The sequence below is a fragment of the Phyllobates terribilis genome, unplaced genomic scaffold (genome assembly GCF_046119375.1).
Source record: "Phyllobates terribilis strain yellow unplaced genomic scaffold, ASM4611937v1 Scaffold_12__6_contigs__length_324123572, whole genome shotgun sequence".
NCBI lineage: Eukaryota > Metazoa > Chordata > Amphibia > Anura > Dendrobatidae > Phyllobates > Phyllobates terribilis.
The window spans coordinates 136,117,895-136,126,748 of NW_027362772.1; positions in this window are offsets into that span (position 1 = coordinate 136,117,895).

Sequence of the window (8,854 nt, forward strand, 5' to 3'; positions counted from 1 at the left end):
CCGACAAGCCCTGGTGCAATACGTTCTGACGTATAGCCTGGGCCAACGAGATTCAGAGGTGGGGCAAATCACGCTGGAGGAGTGGTCTCAGATCAGGGACCTATGCACCCTTCTGCACAGTTTTGAAATGGCGACGAAGATGTTTAGTGCTGACGATGCCATTATCAGCATGACTATTCCGGTGATTTACATGCTGGAGCACATGTTAAACAGAATTCGGAGTCAGGTGGTGGCACAAGAGGAGGTGGAGGAAGTAGAGGAGGAGGAGTTGTATGCGGAAGGGCTAACATCTGCAAGGTCCAGAAGGTCGGCAGCACCAAGGCGGCAGGCATGTGAGGGTGGGGGAGATGGTTTTACCAGGGCGCATGGTAGCAGCCAAACTAGTGAGGAAGGTGCAGGAGCCCAGGAAGAAGTGGAGGACGAACTGATGGAAGACTCATCAGATGAGGGAGACCTTGATCACATTTCTGTTGTGCGAGGTTGGGGGGAGAGGACAGAGGAAGGAAGCATGATTGTTACCTCGCCACCAACACAACAGGGACTTGGTGCTCCTGGATGCGCAACACACATGAGTGCCTTCTTGCTGCACTACCTGCAACATGACCCTCGAATTGTGAGAATTAGAAATAATCCTGACTACTGGGTTGCCACACTGTTAGATCCCCGGTACAAAAGTAAATTTGCAGAAATTATTCCTGCCATAGAAAGGGATGCACGCATGCAGGAGTATCAGCAGAGACTGTTGCAGAATCTTACATGTGCTTTTCCACAAAATACCAGTGGTGCACGTAGTGAATCTCACAGTTCCAACTTGCCAACCGTGGGACCGTCAAGTGTTCAGCACTCAAACCGTAACAGAACCACAGTATCTGCTGGTAACATCAATTTAGCGGAATCATTTCACCACTTTTTTAGCCCATCCTTTGCAAGGCCACAGGAGACAAGAAGTCTGACACATAGTCAAAGCCTATAGACGATGGTACAGGAGTATCTCCAAGTAAACATTGAAGCCACGACTGTGTCACTGGACCCTTGCTCTTTTTGGGCTTCCAATCTGGATAAATGGCCGGAGCTAGCCACTTACGCCTTGGAGATCTTGTCATGCCCCGCAGCCAGCGTTCTGTCTGAACGTGTGTTCAGCGCTGCTGGTGGTGTGCTGACAGATAAGCGCACGCGGCTCTCCACTGATAATGTAGACAGACTCACGTTCATAAAGATGAACAAATCATGGATCCGAAACGACTTTTCTACCCCTGTGTCATCCTGGGGAGAGTAAAAGCTTGATGATTGGTTAAAATCACCCTACCAAACGTTTTAAGCTTTCAAATTACTAATCATGTTTATCTGTATCTTGACTGGAAAATAATTTGGGCTTTGTAGCAGTGTGCAGCACTGATCCTATTAGGCCATCTATAATAAGCTCCACCAGATTTAAAATTAAAAATAATTTTTAGCTGCATCTAGCCCGGAAAATAATTTTGGGGCTCCGAGATGCGCAAGACACATAAGTGCCTTCTTGCTGCACTACCTGCAGCATGACCCTCATATTGTCAGAATTCGAAGTAATCATGACTACTGGGTTGCCACACTCTTAGATCCCCCAAACTTTTCGATCAACCTTTTCATTTTAATAAAGACCAAAAAAATGGTCATTTTTGAAATTATAAGCATTAGCAGGTTGTTAGAAACTGAAATCAAACAGTTTTCAACTCAAAACTTTATTCTAGGTGATGTTACATTTTCACATAGGACCCCTTGTTCGAAAGGAGCTTCTGAACTCTCTCGTCCATTGAATTTGTCAGGTTTTGGATGGTTTCTGCTTCAATTGTTTTGCATGAGGACAGAATACCCTCCCAGAGCTGTTGCTTAGATGTGAACTGCCTCCCGCCATCATAGACACTCCTTTTAATGATGCTCCAAAGGTTCGGAATGGGGTAGAGGTCAGGGGAGCATGGGGGTCACAAAAACTTGTCTGCTGCTATGACAAGGCTTTTTTGCCGCTGCTCTTTCAACCTGACGTAATTGCCTGTAGGAAAGAGTCCTCAATTTGCCCTTATCAGCACGCACACGTGTGTACTGTGAATCAGCTACATACTTCTTGATTGCCAAGACACTTTATCCTGATCATCACACAATGTTGATTGTAGTCATGCCTTGACCTAAACACTCCACAATTTGTTGCTTCTCAGCAGCCGACACATCCTTTTTCTTTCCCATTTTGGCAGAAAATGTAGGCTGCTTAATAATGTGAGAGAGCCTTCTTAAGTAGTCTTGCCTTTCATTGGACACACCTGCCAAACTAATTAGCACAGGTGTCTGCATTTGCTTACAGTGATATAAAGAGCCCTGACACACATCACCATCAATGAGTTTAACTGACAAACAAACAAATTCTTCCCTTATCACTCCTAAACACTTTTTGCATAATAATTTGGAACGCGGTGTACATGTGCTTTTCCACAAAACACCAGCGGTTCACGTAGTGAATCTTACAGTTCTAACTTGCCAACCGTGGTCTGTATGGAATAGTTCAATAAAGGGCCCAAAATTAAGATAACATAGATGGGAGAGGTCTCTATGAATAGGAATTCCTAAGTATTTGATACCCTGTGAGGGCCAGGCAAAGGGAAAGTTGGACTGGATGGAATCCTATATGGATTTGGGGAGGGAGACATCGAGGGCCTCAGACTTCGCTGCATTGATTTTAAAATTTTACCATATAACAAAGTGATCTATTTCAGCCATAACAGCATGGATGGATATATGTGATTGAGTGATATATACTAGGACATCATCAGCAAATAGAGAGCACTTGTACTCGGTGCCTTCCACCTCAATCCACCTAATATTGGGGTTATGGCGAATTGATGAGAGCAGGTGCTCCGTCACTAGGATGTATAAGAGAGGGGACAGAGGACATCCCTGCCTTGTCCCATTGGTGATTGTGAAAGGTGATGAAAATGTTCTGACGCACCCCCTGGGCCTTGGGACACCCAGAGCCGGACCCTTTTTGGTGGATGCTGGTGGTTGTAGTCTTCGTGGCGGCGACCCGGTTCCGTGGCTCAGGGCAGTCAAACCAGTGGCGGAACTATTTATGTGGTTTTGATGTTTAAATGTCCGACTACGCCACCCGTGGATTGCGGTCAGAGTGAACCGCCGCTACAGGGCAGACCGCTGAGGCTGGTGTTGTGGGTGCAGCAGAGCGTAGCATAACTACCCACGGGAGGAGTATAGCCTCAGGGCAGTGTATGCGGAGGATGGGGGTGATGGTGCAGGGCAGCAGCAGTAACGACACGGAGTCAGTGATGCAGTCCAGGGCCTTTACTCACAGTTCTTATTATCCAGACCACGTCTGCAGGTAACGGCTGCCCACGTCGTACTGTGCTCACCAGGTGAGGGGCTCAGACAACTCCCAGATAACTTTGGAGCACTTCACAGGACCCCCTTTGTGTGTCCTTTGTCTGGCCTTTCTTACCAACACTTCTGTCCGGCTGCCTCGGGCCTCCTCTTGGTAAACTTGGCGCCAGTTTCCCTGACCCTATGTGGTGCCTTCCTAGCGGGTGTAGCGAGGGGCTGCGCCACATAAAATGTCAGAGCCTCCGGTTTCTAGCTGAGGGTCGTTTCCTGCCTCCACTAGTTCGGGGACCGGTCTCCCCCTTTGGCCTGACCCCTCCACGCAGGTGGATTCGGGCGTGCGGTGGCGACTCGCCCGTCCGCACCCCTGGGATCCCTTCATTCCTCGTTCCTGGAGCCTTCTCCGCTCCTCTTCCTTCCTTCTCCCTCTTCCAGGCCTGGGCCTCTGTTACTAGGCCCGCCTCCGGAGCAGAGCTCATGCAGAGCCCCTGCTCCCTGCCACTTCTGCTCAGACTTCTCTGCACTGAACTAAGATGGTGCCCACCTTTTATACTCCCTTCTCAATGCACCCAGGAACTGCTTCCTCCCTGCTCCTGCACTACAGGGTTCCCCTTCCTCAGTGTTCCCTCCCCCCACTCCAGCCAGGGACAGGGACTGTCGTGCCCATCTCAGGGGCATATTGGTCGCCCTGCCCCACGGCAATGTGGTGTAATGCATGCAGGTGTCGGGTCCTGATCCACACTCCATCCTTACCTGAGAGTGAGATATCACACCTCTGGGTGAGGTGCAATACGTCTGTAGCAACCGAGCCCTCAGGGTGCTACAGTTCCATTTATCTTCAGCCTAGGTGACGTATTGCGATACAGGGCCGTGATTTTGGCTATAAAAGGGTCCCCTAGACCCCTACCCCAAGCTTTTTAAGAGAATCATATATGGCGTGCCAGGAGACTCTATGGAATGCTTTCTCAGCATCCAACGAGAGTATCTAATTACAAATTTTTAACTGCATCTAGCCCAGGAAATACTTTGTGCCTAGTAGCAGTGTCTGCTAGTCAGCGGATTATCCCGGCTGTTAAGCAAGCTACACCACCTGTAGTTTAGACACTTAATTTTTTCAAAGGAAATGCTTCGGGACCATGGGATACTCAGTGAAGAGCATCAGGAGGCACCCCAAGGCATAGGGGCTGGGACTGGCAGTAGGATGCCTTGCGGTGGACAGCCGAGCTCGATCCTTATAAAAGCTTTTTAACTGCAGCAGCTTTAGTGGACGCTACTGGAGCTGGAATTACGCGGCTGCTGGCATGAGACTTGCCCTCCAATAGATCCTTGTAAATGGATTTAAAGTGTATTCATTCAAATTAGAGAGACAATTTAAATTAAAAAGCTTAGAGCTGCCTCCACCACAAGGGGGCTCGCTCGACCCACCAGCGGACAGGCACCAGTATTGGGAGAGGGGGGCTGGCCATCAGGGTTCACCGCGGCTCTGGCACAAACCCGGCGACACGGAGGTGGCACGGGCAGGAGCGGACTGGCCGTGTCGGCTTCTCACTTTTTGGATTTTAGAAGGGCATGACATGCCTATATCTTTGTCTCCCCCTCCTTTTACTCCTCCACCTCTTTTATTTTCGCATGACTATATGTACTTGTCACTTTTCCATGTGTTAGTTGTGTCTTCTGAGCAGTTTGTCAGCTTTTGGACACCTTTGAAGGTGTTTTCTATGTGTTTCTATGTGTTTTTGTTTGCCTGCCATTGGTTTTAACGGTGTTCGAAGGTGTTCGACGAACAGTTCGACGAACAGTTCGGCGAACACACGGGTGTTCGACGAACCGAACCGAACTCGAACACTACGGGGGTGGCTCAACACTACTTACAACGATACCTCATGGAGGTGCGCTGCTCGTGGACCATCCCATTTCTGTGGAAGGCTGGTAGCTCAATCTCCTCCAGGTCATCCACTTCTTCTTCAGTGTCCGACTGGTGAGGCATTCTGGATAGGGCATCGCCGTTGGCATTCTTGTGGCCTGCCGGGTACTTGATGGTGAACTGATAGTTTGACAGCCGGGCCATCCAACGCTGTTGCATGGCTCCCAACTTGGCTGTCTCTAGATGTGTCAAGGGGTTGTTGTCAGTGTAAGCCGTGAACTAACTGGAGGCCAAGTAGTGCTTGAATCATTCAGTGATGGCCCAGACCAAGGCCTGGAACTCCAACTTGAAGGAGCTATAGGTTTCCGGATTTCTCTCGGTCGGACGAAGCTTCCTGCTAGCATAGGAAATCACCTTCTCCTTGCCATACTGCTTCTGACTTAACACAGCTCCTAGTCCCTCGTTGCTGGCATCAGTGTACAGCAGGAAAGGTAGGCTGTAGTCAGGGTAGGCCAGGATTTCTTCGCCAGTCAGGATCTCTTTCATCACTGCAAAGGACTCAGCCTGCTCTTTACCCCACTGGAAAGGGGGTTTTTTGCCTCTGTTTGACTGTCCTACCAGGAGATCTTGCAAAGGCGCTGCCTTCTTGGTGTAGTCCTTTACAAATCTCCGGTAATACCCGACCTGTCCCAGGAACTGACATACCTCCTTGAGATTCTTCGGCTGCGGACATTTCTGGGTGGCAGTGACCTTCTCCGGGTGTGGTGCTACTCCTTCTGGACAGACAATGTGCCCCAGATACTGGACCTTCCGTTTAAGCAGGTGGCACTTAGAAGGCTTCAATTTCATCCCATACTGGGACAACGATTCAAATAACTCCGCCAGGTGCTTCAAATGGTCCTCATACGTCTTGGAGTACACTAGCACGTCATCCAGGTATAGCAGCACGGTCTCGAAGTTACGGTGTCCCAAACAGCACTCTATCAATCTTTGGAACGTTCCAGGGGCGTTGCAGAGTCCGAACGGCATACTATTGAACTCGCAGGGTCCCATCGGGGTAGTCAAGGCCGTTTTCTCCCGGTCCTCTTCAGCAACTGCTACTTGCCAGTACCCACTAGTGAGGTCATGGGTACAGAAGAAATTTGCAGACTTTAGGGCAGCCAGGGATTCCTCTATACGGGGCAAAGGGTATGCATCTTTGTGTGTTATGCGATTTACCTGTCTGTAATCTACACACATCCTCATGCTTCCATCCTTTTTCCTGACCAGGACCAGGGGAGCTGCCCAGGGGCTACAGCTGTCTCTTATTACCCCTGCTTTCTTCATGTCGTGCAACATTTCCTTCGCTTTCTGGTAGTGTGCTGGTGGGATTGGCCTGTAACGTTCTTTGATGGGTGGATGGTCACCTGTGGGTATATGGTGTTGTACCCCTTTAATCCTCCCAAAATCAAGTGGGTGTTTGCTGAATACCTGTTCGTATTCCTGGACCACCCTGTATACACCCTGTTTCTGATGGACAGGAGTGGCGTCGGTCCCAACATGGAGCTGTTGACACCAATCCCCCACATGGGTTTCTGAGTCATTGTCCTCCACGGTATCTGGTGGGGTCAAGGATTCCACTGTGTGTATGGCCTCATCATTCACATTATACAACCTGGCAACAGTGCCGTATCTAGGTAATTTAATTTCATCCTCCCCACAATTTAAGAGATGTACGGGTACCCTCCCATTGCATACATCAACCACCCCTCTGGTAATTAAGAGTGTAGGTCTGTGCTCTGAGCTAATGGGCTCCACTACCGCCTGGTAGTTCTGTCCTTTGAGACCTATTGCTGCCCTACACCAAATCAGCATTTCACTCATCGGGGGAATCACAATGGGTATTGGGTCTGTCACCCGTACATTACCAATCTCACCACCTATTAGCTTTACCTGTTTCTGGTACAGGAGGGCTCGTATCTCCCTCTGGAGCACCTTCCTCCGCCCTGGTTTTGCGGTGTCAGCAATCTGTTGGAGCAAAAACAGCACTTCTCCCAAACAGTTACCGATAATATTTGTACCAAGTATGATATACAAGTCTGCATCACCAGGATTAGACTCCACTACAATTAGTCCCTGGTCCTTTAGTTCCGCTCTCCCCACCTTCACTGTCACGTCCTTAACCCCTACTAGGTTAAGAGGAAGGCCGTTAGAGGCATACACGGAGAGGTTCGGGGCTGGCGGCTGGAGTTCATCTATGGACCAGTACCTTTTGTAGAGGACATCAGGTATAATGGTTACCTGAGATCCAGTGTCCAGCAGGGCAGGTGTCGCGATGCCATCCAGCACAATGGACAGGAAAGGTCTTCCTCCCACGAACCGATGGTACCAGCTTGATGGGCCTGCTTGATTTACTCCTGGGTGTCAGCCCTCGGCCCCAGGGTTTGCTCCTTTAAAGGACAGTTCCGCACTGTGTGGCCTGCCTTCTGGCAGCGGTAGCAGATGAAGTCTCCTGAAGGGTGACTTTGTTCATTGGTCCTCCCACGGGGTGGCGTTGTCCTCCTACGGGGTGGCGTTGTCCTCCTTCTTCTCCTCATCCACGGGACAACCTCAGGGCTGTCGGTGAGTAGGATCCTTCCTTCCGGCTCTGGCTCCGTCTGTAGCTGCAGGGTTCTCAGGACAGTGGCCAGGGTTTTACTTAACTGGCACACTTCAGAGCGTAGGCTGTCCAGCTCGCTAGGAGGCACTGTTTGCATCTTTGTTTCAGCCGCTAATGAAGGAGCAGTGGGTGCTGCAGGCACTGGGGTTGCCCCACCCTGGTAACGCTGGATAGCAGTGTCTGTTGTTTCCAGAGGCTGCAGCCCCTTTATAGACATGTCCTTAAGGGTGTCAAAGGTGGCAACTGGATGGTCTAGGGCCTACCACCGTACAGTTCTGCTCTCCTCCTGGGACCTCAACCCCCGGATGAACTGTTCCGTCTGCATTTTATTTTCATTTTGTATGCAGTCTGGACTAACCTGTTTCAGGGCCCGCAGGGCTTCCTCTACGCGCCAGGCGTAGTCCCAGACACTGTCCTCAGGTTTCTGGACATAGTGGTAGAACCTCATCCAGAGATCTGTCTCAGTGCGGTTTTCAAACACAGTTTGCAGTCTCTTAAAGATGATGGATACTGATTCCTGTTTTGCGGCTGGCCAAGTTTCAACTTCCCGCTCTGCGGCACTAGTCAATTGTCCCAACACAACAGCGTCTCTCTGATTACCAGTCATAGAATACATGTCTAGCACACCGCATATTTTTCTCTTGAATCCAGACAGGGTGTCTGGTTTACCATTATACTGGGGAAGCCATTTCACTCCAGGGATATACGGCAGGGCCATGGGTATCAACGGAGTCACGACCCCTGTGCAGCGCCGGGCGCAGGTTGGGCATCAGGAACGTTAACCGGTGCTCCGGCAGCTTGCTGGTCATCGGCCATGGTTGCGCCCTCCTAGTGAACTGGAGCCTACCTTCTTCACTTTTTTTTTTATCAGGTAGGCCGTAGCTCTGCGGGTGATGGTCGTCTTCAGGACCTTGCGTCGCTCGCCTCTGACGTCAGAGCATCCTCTGGGCTCCTTCCAGGACCTGACGCTTCCTGGTTCAACCTCAGGGGCGGGGCGT